The sequence below is a fragment of the Lipotes vexillifer genome, unplaced genomic scaffold (assembly GCF_000442215.2).
Source record: "Lipotes vexillifer unplaced genomic scaffold, Lipotes_vexillifer_v1.1 scaffold983, whole genome shotgun sequence".
NCBI lineage: Eukaryota > Metazoa > Chordata > Mammalia > Artiodactyla > Lipotidae > Lipotes > Lipotes vexillifer.
Genome location: NW_006783200.1, coordinates 82,948 through 96,959, shown reverse-complemented (window position 1 = coordinate 96,959; position 14,012 = coordinate 82,948). Strand labels below are relative to the sequence as shown.

At 40.2% G+C, this 14,012-nt stretch overlaps 1 pseudogene; it reads right to left on the bottom strand.

The window, feature by feature from the left end:
- Positions 1–13,201: 13,201 nt before the first annotated feature.
- LOC103075447 (60S ribosomal protein L23 pseudogene) lies at positions 13,202–13,668 on the bottom strand (annotated as a pseudogene).
- Between the last annotated feature and the right edge of the window lie 344 nt (positions 13,669–14,012).

Here is a 14,012-nt window from a genome sequence, read left to right as displayed (position 1 = left end):
TCACTGTTGAAACAGGCAATCTGGCCACAGGGTGGCATCCTCCTGGCCAATGCCCAGCGATCTTAGGGAATGAAGCAGGCACCTCCAGGAAATACAGTGATCTGAGAGCAGCTGCTGTATTCCATTTCACCTTCCTGGAGAGATCGCCTCTATTTAAGTACTTCTTGTGATGGACAAAATCTGTAAGACCATTGTGTGTGCAGAAGGGACCCTCAAACCTGTATATCCTGTCCATGGCTGGGGCTCAGCCTTGCTGCCTAGTTTAAGTCTCTGATCTTAGAGTGACACATCCAGAAGCTCTATGGTAGACGGCTTCTTGCCATGAGGTCTGCTACTGTCATGCTCAAGTAATTAGCATCTCATCCCTGGCAATGCTGACTTGTAGACTCCTGCTACAAAGAGTCCCTTCTAGGAGAGCTAGCCATGATCAAAGTTGTAAAACTCTTCCCTCTTTGGCTACATCTCTGCCCAGATGAGTTCCTTGGGCCTGGCTGTTTCTGCCCACACTCATGTGAAGTGGGCTGGGATAATGAGGCAGACAGGGATAAAGGAATCCTGAATTAACATCAGTTAACTCCTGTCTCTAAAGTGAGATCTCAGGTCTTTAAATGTACTGAGGGTGCTTGTCATGGGAAGGATGTCCATGAAGAGATGCCCAAGACAAATAGTTTAATCCAGGAAACAAGCTGCCAAACTAAATGTATAACATGATCCCATTTTGTCTATTTTTCTTTCACATTTCTTTACTATCTGAATTTATTTTTATAAAGTGTATGCATGATTTTGCACATAGTAAAAAAATAATAAAGATTTAAAAAAAAAACACGCCCTATACTGCTGGCATATTGGTCAGGAATAGAGCCTTCAACTGAAGGAAAAAGTAGGGGGATAGTGCAGCATCTCTCTAAGGATTGCTTTTGGAAACATTCGAAAAGTTGTATTATCAAAACTATTTTTAAAATGATGAACACAAAGTAAAATTCATAAGGTGATGTAAAAGCATATTGTAAACTAGGCTTTACTTCCTTAAAATGATTCTAAAACGAGCAAACCAATATTAAGGTCTTACAGTAACCACACCCTAAAAGCAACAGCAGAATCATACAAGAGCAGATGGTGTTTCTGCCTCTACTTGTGGCCAAGAAAAACTTCTGTGCCTTCTCCTCCTGTAGGCTTCCTTCTTCTGTTTTCACTTTTGATTAAGTGGTAGGTGGCTATATTCTTCCCATTGGATAATGCCTCCACGATGTCCAGTATCTGGGTAGCATCCATTATTCTGTTAGCGATTAAGAACTGAGGAGATGAGGGAAATTGACATTTAATGTGTACTACTGGGTGTTCAGCACTGGACAAGTGACTTTACTGCTCTCACAATCCAAAGGCCTTGGGTCCAAGAGGGGTTAAGAGCAAATCCAAAGGGGCTGACTTTTCCCCCTCTAGTTTGTATTTTTAAATAGACTTCATTTTTTAGAGCAGTTTTAGTTTGCAGCACAACTGGGAGGAAGGTACAGAGATTTCCCATATGCCCCTGGCCGCCACAGATGTATAGCTTCCTTATTATCAACATCCCCCATCAGAGTGGTACATTTGTTACAACTGATGAACCTACTTTGACACATCATAATCACTCAAAGTCCATAGGTTACATTAGGGTTCACTCTTGCTGTTGTATGTTCTGTGGGTTTGGACACATGTATAATGACATGTATCTACCATTACAGTATCGTACAGAGTAGTTTCTCTGCCCTAAAAGTCCTCTGTGCTCTGCCTTTCATCCCTTCCCCCGCCTCAGCCCCTGACAACCACTGATCTTTTTAATGTCTCCATAGTTATCTTTTTTAGGATGTCACATAGTTGGAATCATGCAGTATGTATCATTTTCAGATTGGCTTCTTTCACTTAGTAACATGCATTTAAGTTTCCTCCATGGTTTTCATGGCTGATAGTTTATTTCTTTTAGTGCTGAATTATATTCCATTGTCTGGATGTACCACAGTTTATCTATCTAGTCACCTGCTGAAGGACATCTGGGTTGCTTCCAAGTTTTGGCAATTATGAATAAAGCTGCTGCTATAAACATCCATGTGCAGGTTTTTGTGTAGACACGCTTTCAACTCCTTTGGATAAATACAAGGAGTAGATGCTGGCTTTTGGCCCTTTCCTCCTGCATCTGTGCACTTGAGAACTACAAATATGTATACTTCTTTTATTAAAAGGGCAAATACAAATTTGTCCATACATAAAGTCTCCTTTAGCTGCATATGGTTTCTGTATTAATTTGGGTGATATTGGCTCCTGCAACAGATTAACACTGATTTTCAGTGGATTAACACAATAAAAATATACTTCTCGGTTCCCAGTCCAAACTGGTTGGAAAGCTTCCCATGTAGTTATTCAGGGTCCTGGTTCCTTCCATCTCCATCAGGTGCCCAGAGTTCTTTTCGTTCAGCTGATGGCTTGGGGAGAGGGATTGGGTGGAAGTCACATGTGTGTCTGAATCACTTTAACCTGCAGGAGACAACATCACTTCTGCTCCTATCTCCTTGGTAAGAACTAGTCCTGTCTAGAAACTGGGGAATGTAGTGCTTCCTGGACAGACACTTCCCCACAAAACTCTGCACTCCAGAGCGGGATCACACATCTTTCACGGTCACCCCGTTCTCTACCACAGGTATACTCATGACTCAGGTACATGATTCTGGATTCTGGAAAAATCCAGTATTTAATCTCATCAGTCATTTTCCAACTAGCAATGAATGGCAAAAAAGACAGGTCATTTGGAGTTAACTCAGGGAGGAGGTTAGATTCAGGTCAGTCGTACTGGAGCTCCGGTCTTGAACTTACGCAAGCCATTGATTGACAGATGTGATATCCCCTGAGCAGAGTGGTCAGAGAGCATGCGGAAGCACATGTATCTGTCAGCAAATTCTTTGGTTGGGTAAGAATCTTCCATGGATTGCGAAGAATGCCAAGTGTAATGTGTACTTCTAAAGGTTATTAGTAAAACTAAACACCCCTTTGTGTAAGAAGCAGCTACACCTCTAAAACGCTGCTGCTGGAATTTCTAATGGGTTCAGCCATTTGGAGAACAAAATGGTATCATATCTTAAAGTTGAAAACCCGGGCATCTTATGACCCAGCCATTCCATCAGTACCATCGATAAGGATTTATTTTCCAGTCAATAACCCCAGACAGCTAAATAGTGCAAAGAACGGCATATAGAAATGACTCCCAGTGGTTTCATTTTTTGACAAGATGACATCTGAAGAGCAGGAAAAAATTGACCAAGTTCTTATGAGAAAGAAATTGATTCTTTTGGAATGCTGCTGTCAGCAGGGGAAAATGCACATCGGCAGCAAGTTTCAAAATGATGGAGACCGTCATGCCGTTTGCCTCACAGACATTCTCAGAGCGAGTCTACCTGAGAGTCAGAATTTGAACAGGTAGAAATATCTGTGCAAAGAAGAATCAATGAAGAATTATATCAGGTAGATCTTACGAGTGGGTGGGCTAGTACATGAGCAGGAATAATAAATTTGACAGTAACATTTTAACTAGTTTTTTTTTTTTTTAATTAACAGAAGTATTGATTCAGGGACGATGGAAACGTTATAGGATTTTTCAGTTGTAGGAGAAGTGGAGATTTAGAGATGATTATTTGCTTTGCAGACTGACTATTCAAGTAATATGGTAGAAACATGGGTGATCACCATAGTGGCATACGTAGTAAATTTTCTTTTATATGGTCACTTATCTGAGGACCTCAGCTCTTCAGAAGGATATGCTGGAAATATAAAATATATATAAAATAAAACAGGCCTCTGAGCAAAAAACATGTTACAGGGTTCATGCGCTAAAGTTCACACATTGTACTCAGAGTTGTTTCCTCACAGTACTACTTGAGTTTATCTAATTTAACTTTGTGTTTTTGTCTAGAAAGCCTGGCTGGCTGTTTCCTCCTTTAAACAGCATTGTGAAACACATTAGAGGTGTAGGTATGTGTGTGTGTGTGTGTGTGTGTGTGTGTATGTACACACCTAAAAAGTGGTTCTTAACTGGGGGTCACTTTGCCTCTCCCTCCACCAGGTGACATTTGACAATGTCTGGAGACATTTATTTAAATTGAAGTGTAGTTGATTTACAATATTGCGTTAGTTCAGGTGTACAGCATAGCGATTCAGTTTTTTTTCAGGTTATATTCCATTATAGTTTATTATAAGATATTGAATATAATTCCCTGTGCTATACAATAAATCCCTGTTACTTATCTATTTTATGTATAGTAGTTTGTACCTGTTAATACCATACTCCTAATTTATCCTCCCCGCTTCCTTTCCCTTTTCGTAACCATAGGTTTGTTTTCTATGTCTGTGAGACTGTTTCTGTTTTGTATATAGATTCATTTACATTATTCTTTAGATTCCACATATAACTGATATCATATAGTATTTGTCTTTGTCTGACTTACTTCATTGAGAATAATATTCTCTAGGTCCATCCATGTTGCTGCAAATGATAATATTTCATTCTATTTTTCGTTATATATAATATTTCATTATATATAGCTGAGTAATATTCCATTGTATATACCACATCTTTTTAAAAAAATTTTTATTGGAGTATAGCTGCTTTATAATGTTGTGTTAGTTTCTACTGTACAGCAAAGTGAATCAGCTATATGTATACATATATCCCCTCTTTTTTGGATTTCCTTCCCAGTTAGGTCACCACAGAGCATTGAATAGAGCTCCCTGTGCTATAAAATAGGTTCTCATTAGTTATCTATTTTATACATAGTATCAATAGTATATATATGTCAATCCCAATCTCCCAATTCATCCCACCCCCCTTTCCTGCTTGGTATCCATACGTCTGTTCTCTACATCTGTGGCTCTATTTCTGACTGCAAATAAGATCGTCTATACCAATTTTTTCAGATTCCACATATATGTGTTAATATACGATATTTGTTATTCTCTTTCTGACTTACTGCACTCTGTATGACATCCTCAAGGTCCATCCATATTGCTGCAGATGGCATTATTTCATTCTTTTTTATGGCTGAGTAATATTCCTTTGTATATATGTACCACATCTTCTTAAGCCAATTGTTTGTTTGTTTGTTTGTTTTGTGGTACGCAGGCCTCTCACTGTTGTGGCCTCTCCCATTGCAGAGCACAGGCTCTGGACGCACAGGCTCAGCGGCCACGGCTCACGGGCCCAGCCACTCCACGGCATGCGGGATCCTCCCAGACCGGGGCACGAACCCGTGTTCCCTGCATCGGCAGGCGGACTCTCAACCACTGCGCCACCAGGGAAGCCCAAGCCAATTGTTTTTTTGATGCCAAGACATGGAAACAACCCGTGTCCAGTTTTTGATTTTTTTTTTTTTTTTGATATTGAGTTGTATGAGCTGTTTGTATATTTTGGAGAGATTTTTGATGGTCATGACTGGGGAGGAAAGGAGAGATGTCATTGGCATTAGAAGATAGAGGCCAGGGATGCTGAAAAATATACTAAAATACACAAGACAGCCCCTACCCAAACAAAGAATTATCAGGCACAAAATGTCAGTAGTTCTGCTCTAGAAGTAGGCGGAAGAACATCAGCAAGATGTGTGTGGCAGCTTACAACATAACATTGAGGAAGGAGGCAGAAAAATGATAAAAACAGACACATGAGTTTCAAAAAATTAAATATACAAAAGCACGTCAGGGTGACATGGTTTAGCATGGAGGCAAAGAACTCTATGCATGTCAATAATCACTGAGGCTATCTCTGTATCAGAGCACTGAGCGGTAATGGCTGTTCAAATAATGTTAATATATTCAGTTTAATAAAATAGGTGGGAGATCTTCATTACCTGCAGCTAAGTGGGAATGCAGATGGCAGAGACTGACATCAGTGATAAACAGATACTTCTGAACAATGCCTGGAGCTAAGGGACTGCTACCCTTAGTTCTTTATGTGGGAGAGAACGTGCACCCAGACATCCCAGCCTTGTCACTGTGTGACCTTGGACAAATTTTAAATCTTCTGGCTCTCTGTAGAGGATTATCAGATCTATCATGCTGAGTGCTATGAAGATTAAATAAAAATATTTGTAAAGAGCCTGAGGCATAGAAGACACTTAATGCATGATACTTTTTATTACTATAGCAATGATAAAGAAATCATTCATTTATATTAATAAGTAAATACTATCTATTTGTATTTATGATGTATTTATATAACAACAAATAATACATGATGAATGCATAATAGTTTTTATAGATAATCTGATGTTTTGAGGTCTAGACATTTCGGTATCTTGGCATTGCCAGCATCTGCACATGGTACTAAACCACTTCTATCAGAAAAAACACACATCAGTGAGGCAGTCATACAGCCAAGACATGGTTAAGGGCATCAGTGGCTCTCTCTCTCTCCTTTAACTCTTGGACCTCTCATAGCTTCATCTTCAGACAGAACTAGGTTAGTATCTTGGCTTTGGGGCTTACAAACTGTGGCCTTGTTACCTTGGTTAAACAACTGTGGCTTGTAGAGAAGCAAGTTACTCTATCTCTTTAAGCCTCAGCTTCTTCACTTGTAAAATGGGATAGTAACAATTCCTATTTCTCAGGGTTATTGTTTAACAAACCTTATTAAATAAAAATTAAATGCATGCATTCAATACACATTAAAAATATTATTGGATAAAATCATGTCCGTGAAATACTTACCTCAGGGTTGGCATATAATAAGAACTCTATGAATGTTGACTGCTCTTTTCATTATTAATTATTATTACCACCCTTGGGATGGTTTTGGATGAAGATCTTATTATCACCCTGATAATCCTGGTCCTAAGTTGGCACTGCTCTCAAGGGTAATTCATCTATTGGATTTCCAGTAGTTTTATGTTAACTTTTAAAAGTTGAAAAAATCAATTCAACTTTGAAATTCCTTTTCAATAAGGAATAAGCAACTTTTTCTTTTTTGAAAAAAAGTTCAAACAGTGTAATCATTTTAGTCACAGTTATTGCATGGAAAGTGAATATTATCAGTAAAAAGAAATTATAAACTCATTTTTTGTTGAAATTACAAACTCATCTGTTTTTTTTTTATCCTTTCATACTTTCACATTGGTGAAAGGAACATGTCTTGGTTTATCCCAAATGTTATTTCAAATATTCTGGATTACTGCTTTTCAGTTTATTTTACTGTCTGTTTCAGAATAGACCTCACCTGCTTGAGCCCAGTGCTCGCTGTGGAAATCATCTAGCTTTGCTCCTGTGACACGTGACTTTTGAAGAGGTTGTATGTACTGTATAAAAGATGGGACTTGTCTCAATTGGGATAAACTTTCATTTTTTGCTGTCTGAGCAAATAAAGGTGAGACAGCAGGAAAAGCAGAGTTGTCGGTGGCAATAACTCTAAACTGGTTTGCTTTGGGGCTTAGACCTGGACCATCTTCTCTATTAATGCCAACTTGCTAAGTGATTTCACCCTGTCTGCTGGTTTCAAGTACCATTAATGTACTGATGTCTGTAAAATTTATATCCACAGCCCAGATCTCACCCCTGAGGCCATTCTCATCCATTGAACTACCTACTTGACATCTCCATGTGACTGTCTAATAGGAAATCTAAACGTCACACATGCAAAACCACACTCCTGATTCCAGACCATGACCTTCACCAGGCCTATGCTCCTCTAGCTCAGTAAGTGGCCCCAGAGCAGTGATGAAGAACTGTCTGGTCTTTGTCTCCATTCCTGGGAGGGACTCTCTACCCTTGCAATCTCCCACATGATAGGAATGTCTTTGTTAATCATGGTGGGCCCCTTAGACCACACCTGAGTTTATGCTAATGAGATGACTCAGGACAGGAGCTGGCCATGCCAGGAAGGCCATCCATGTGATTTGAGGGTTGGAGCCTTGAGCCATTTGATATCGGCCCAACCTCTGGGGGTGGGGCAGCTGGAGATTAAATTCTGTTCTGTGGCCAATGATCCAATTGATCATGCCTATATAATGAAAACACAGTAAAAATTCTGGGCCCTAGGGCTTGGGTGAGCTTCCTGATTTGTGATACACATTGATGTGCCAGGAGGGTGACACGTCCTGAGGACATGGAAACTCCACATCTGGGATTCTCCCAGACCTCACCTTATGTGTCTCTTCATTTGGCTGGTCTTAATATGTATCCTATATAATAAAACTGTGAAGGATAATATTTTCCTGAGTTCTGTGAGTTGTTCTAGCATAATGGAACCCTCAAATAGTCAGCCAGTTGGTTAGAGGTGCAGGTGGCCTGAGAACCCTGGAGCTTGTGTCTGGTGTCTGAAGTGAAAGGAGCCTCATAGAGGGCTGTGCCTTGAACCTGTGAAGCCTGAACTAACTCCAGGTAGTTAACCTAAGCCCATCCACTTCTTCCCATCTCTACTGCCCCCTCCCCAATCTAAGCCACCGTCGCTTCTCATCCAAGCAACTGTGATGGTCTCTACATTGGTCGTCCTTCCACTCTTGCCCCTACTGTCTACTCTCCATTCTCTTCCACTCTGTCATCAGGTGATCTTACAGAAATGTGAATCGCTTAATGACATGCCCCTGAGAAATGCTCCTATAGTTTCCCCTCACACCTAGAATAAAATTCACATTCCTTCCCAAGTCATACAAGGTCCTGCACAGACTTGCACCTGTGTATTTATCCAACCTCAATTCCCCTTATTCACTGTGCATCAGTCACACGGGCTTCCTTTCCGATCCTTTACTTCAGTGATACTCAACCTAATTGCACTTTAAAATCAGCTGGAACACTTAAAAAATACCTGGCACTTGAGTGAAGCCTGGGCATCTGTAGTTTTAGAGAGTTCTCCAGGGTAATCAAAGGGGCAGCCAAGGTTGAAGACCAGAGCATTAACACATTGAGCTCTTTTCTGCCTTTAGGCCCTTATCCTTGTTGTCCCATCCACCTGGAGTGCTCTTGAAATTGCGAGGGCTCAGTTCAGACATCACCTCCTCAGAGAAGTCTACTCTGACATTCTACCTAAGGTGGCCCCCGATGTTTTCCTCTTTCTCGTCCCTTTATTTACTTTCTAGTACTTATTGTAAGTATCTTGCTTATTTAGGTTTACTTGTATCTGCTTCCCCCAGTAGAATGTAAGTACCATGAGAACAGGATCTTATTTGTTGCTGTATCCTCACTGCCTAGCACAATGCTTGACATATATAGATGCTCATTAAATACTTATTATTATTATTTTTTTGTGGTACGCGGGCCTCACACTGTTGTGGCCTCTCTCATTGTGGAGCACAGGCTCCGGACGCTCAGGCTCAGCGGCCGTGGCTCACGGCCCCAGCCGCTCCATGGCACGTGGGATCCTCCCGGACCAGGGCACGAACCCGTGTCCCCTGCATCGGCAGGCGGACTCTCAACCACTGCGCCACCAGGGAAGCCCCTCATTAAATACTTTTTAAGTGTTTCTTAAATAATTGAATACCTGAAAAAACTAGCTAAAGTTCCACATAGAAAAATAGTACTCAATGAATTTAATGGCTTTTTTGTCCTTCCGTATGTAGTTTATCTGTATCTAGATCTATATCTCTATTTCTACATGTCTATAGACACATATGTATATGAACATTTATGTAAATACACATTCACACACATATACATACACATACTATGTGTGTATTATATATATACATATATATATATATATTTTTTTTTTCCTAGAAAAAATGGTTCTTTAAAAAATATTTGCCCAGCTGTGTGAAAATGCGAAGTAGATGAATCCCAGGAGTCCTAAATAGGGCCCTAAATAGGAGGGGAGCATTATTTGGCTGTCAGATTGGAGACTGCTCAGGTTGAGGTTTTGGGCTCAAAGCCTTCATGGAACACTCCCTTTGTCTGACCAATTTCTGGTCATCTCTCAGGCCCCAGCTTTGGTGTCACTGCCTCGCCCCATGGTACATTGCCCTGCTGACAACCACTGTGGAGGATTTGACATGCCTGTTTATTTGTCCCATCTCTCAGGGACTATGTCCTGTGTCTCCATTTCTCTGAGCACCCAGAACAGGGCCTGGCATATAGCTGGAGCTCAGGATGGGCATTGGATGTACTTGAGCCCAGGGCAGTAACAGAAGGGGTTTCAGAGACATTCAGCTGGGCTCAGACCCCAGCTGCCTCCTTCACTTCTTCATCACCCTGGACAGAGCCTCAGTCACTTCATTTAGAACATGGGGGAAACAGTATCTGCCTTCAAGTTTGTGGGACCAAATGGAGACTCTACGGGGAAATGCTTTGTAAAGGCTCTGGTCATCAAATTGTAAATTAAATTAAATTAAATTTGTTGGGTCCCCTAATAATTTTTCAAAGCAGAGACATGATACCTGGCCGACCATTTTATTTTATTTTATTATTTTTAAAATTTTTGGCCGTGCTGCGTGGCATGTGGGATCTTAGTTCCCCAACCAGGGGTAGAACCCATGCCCCTTGTAGCAGAAGCGTGGAGTCTTAACCACTGGGCCACCAGGGAAGTCCCCTAGCTGACCATTTTAGACCCTGGGGACTCATCAGGGAGCACGGCTGTGCCTGCTCTGCACCTGCCCCTCTATGTTCTTTTCACTCAATAGCATTTCCCTAAGTTTCTTGACTAGTCAGCAGGGCTCTGAGGTAGTGCAGATTCTGTGAAGACCAAGCTCCCCTCTGGGTGGATGGCTTTGTGGAGACCTTGAGGACAGGTTAGCGTCTGTGACAAGTAAACAGAAAATACATGCTGGGTTCTTCAGGTCACTTTTCGTCCCTGATCATTAAACTACAGCATGCACAGGAAAATTGTGAATCTGAATACTAAATGTGAGGAACTGACAGTGGCTTCTTTGATGAATAATTCTCAATCTGATTCTCAGTGTCACGGAACTTACTGGTAAGCCCTCATTGCTTGATTGATGAGGTTTTTGCCAAGGCTTTCTTTTTTTTAAATCTTTGACATTTTTAGCTTGCTTACAACCCAGGGGCTTCAGGCACAGGCAGTTCTACTTTCTTCTAGGAAAATGGACCTCTTTCAATGAAATAAATTTGTTTCTGAAGGCTCATTTTGATGTTCTCTCTCTCTCTCTTTTTCTGTGGTCTCTAACTGAATGCAAGAAGGCTGCAGTAAGGTAGGCCCTCTATCTGCAAATCTGAAACTATGGGAAATGAGGTATGCTCAGAAAATTGAATAGAAAAATTCATGCTAGGTGGGATTACCTATCTGTGGAATATACCATAAGATTGTTTGTTTGTAAACATTTAAGCAAACAGTTGGAGGATACCCCAAGCTCTATCCAAGGGGAAAAACACAGGCTCTACAGTTGGAAAGAAACCATTCCAAATCTTGGCTCCATAATTTACTACTTGTGTAATCTTGGACAACTTTCTTAAATTCTCTAAATCTTAGTTTCCTTATTTTCAGATTTTTTGTGCAAATGAATACAGCAGAGAATTTATTATAACAGTTAAATGAGGTATTGTATCCAAAGCCTCTTGGATAGTGCTCATACATCACAGGCACGGAGGACAAGGGTTATTATTAACATGGCCCTCTTCATTATCAAGGTTGTTAGGGCACAGTTTCAAGGAGGTAGGACAAATGGATGTCACTGCTATTTTGAAAAAGAATTGTCAACATTTATAGGAGTACTTGTCTAAGTGTTGTTCTATATGTATTAACTCAACAACACTGTGAGGTAGGTACTATTCTCATCTCTATTTTATAGATTAGGAAATTAAGGCACAAACACAGTCACACAGCTAAACAGTGGTGGAAACGGGATGCCACCTTAGGAGGTCTAGATCTAGATCTAGAACTTGTGCACTGAAACACTGACTGTGTCAGCCTCCTTCCAGGGCATAAATCCAGTCAGCTTGGTTCACTATATTAAGAAAGAGAAGGGAAATGGTAAATCTAGAGAGCAGGGCAGAATAAAGTGATTCATACTGCTGAAGGAAAGGAGGCACAGAAGCCAATCAAACATTTTCACTTTGGCTTAGTGTTTTATCAGAAATATGCGTAGAATTTTTTGTTCTCCATAGTTAGCACTGAGTATAATATAATACAGTATAATACAATATAAATAATATAATATAATATAATATGTGTGCATATATAATATTTTAAATATTATTTGCACTTGCTTTTATTCGATGCTCTAGGAAGATAGACTATGTTTGACGGCTTTGAGTAATTTTATTTCCTTCTCTGTTTCTTTGTTATATATATATATAGCATGTATATATATTAGTCAAAAGACTTGGGTGCAAATCCAGGCTCTACCATTACTAGTTGAACGACCATAGGCAAGTTATTTAAATAACTTGAGGCTTGATTTCCTCATTCATGAGAAAAGGATGACAAGAATGTTTCAAGATCTTGTAAGGTTCAAATGAGTTAACTGTGAAAGTGCTTTGTAAAACCACTTGCTGCTTATTACATAATGGCAGGGGTAGTGTCTTTCTCAACTGTATACTCTTCATCTCCCAGCAGTACCTTGTGTTCAGGAGACAATTTTATAGATATTTGCTGAATTTTTGAGTAGGGGGAAAAAGAAGCAAACAGCAAACGTTTTACGTCATATATAATGTGATGTAAATTTTTTTTTTTTTTCCTGCACCACACGGCGTGCGGAATCCTGGTTCTCTGACCAGGGATCGAACCCTCACCCCTTGCAGTGGAAGCATGGAGTCTTAACCAATGGACTGCCAGGGAAGTCCCCCTTTGCCATATATTTATTGCAGGTGTTCTTTGTTCCAGGCATTGTGCTGCAGGAGTGTCCTCAGGTGTGCTTGAACTCCAGAAGCATAGGCTTAGAGCATAGATAAGTTGTAGTACTCCTTCAATCTGCATTCAAGGAGGATCTACCTTTTCCAGTATATTGACTTTCCTAGTTCCTTTGGAAGGTGGACTCTCATTGAGGTGTCATTAAACATCTGAACCTACATTTAAGCATCCTTGTTCTTATTGAATACACATCAAGAAACCATCCGATGACTTGTGTTCTGATTCATGGGTTTTACACACTTGAGTATTTTGGTCAGTGTGGTAGTTATGTTACTCATTATAAATTAATAAACTGACATTCTGAGTTACTCACCAGTCTTCAAATTGTGTTAATGTGAGATCACTTCTGAGAAATGATGACATTCTTTCTGATTCTTTTTTTTTTTTTTGGAGCAAATAATTTTTATTATTATTTTTTTCTTTTACAAATGCACCGAAGAATCATGCAATGCTGCCAGCATTGGATGCAATCCTGGGCCACAAGTTTGCGCATTCCTTTGCAACTGGTCCTGTGATGGCAGAACCTTTTATCTCGCCTTTATTGTTTACTATGACCCCTGAATTACCTTCAAAATAAAGAAACACACCATCTTTTCTCTGGTATCACTTTCCTTGTCGAATTACCACTGCTGGATGTACCTTCTTTCTGAGCTCTGGTTTGCCTTTCTTGACTGTGGCCATCACCATGTCACTCACACCGTAGCAGGAAGTCTCCTCAGTCGTCCCTTGATCCCCTTCACAGAGATGATATACAGATTTTTGGCTCCTGTGTTGTCAGCACAATTGATCATGGTTCCAACCAGAAGACCTAAGGAAATCTGGAATTTTGTACCAGAGGACCCACCACGTCCTCGCTTCGACATCTTGAACGCCCTCTTTCTGATTCTTGATGTACAAATTACTTGCCTAAGGAATAGCCTCCGGAATTTGTTGAGTTTACCAAAATAATGTTACCTTTTGAGTTCTCCTGGTGCCTGGTTGGTTTGCATGGACTTTCTTTGAAAATACAGTATAATCAAATTTCCAGACAAGTCACAGTTCCTACAACGGGTAAAGAAAAATAAAGAACTAATACTCTTCTTAGATTTGAAAATATTAGCAATAGTGGTTCTATTCTCACTGGACATTTTGAGATTCATTCACAACCCTTTGAGGTTCACCCATGCTGATGTACTTAGCTCTGATTCATTCTATTTTCTCTGCTGTA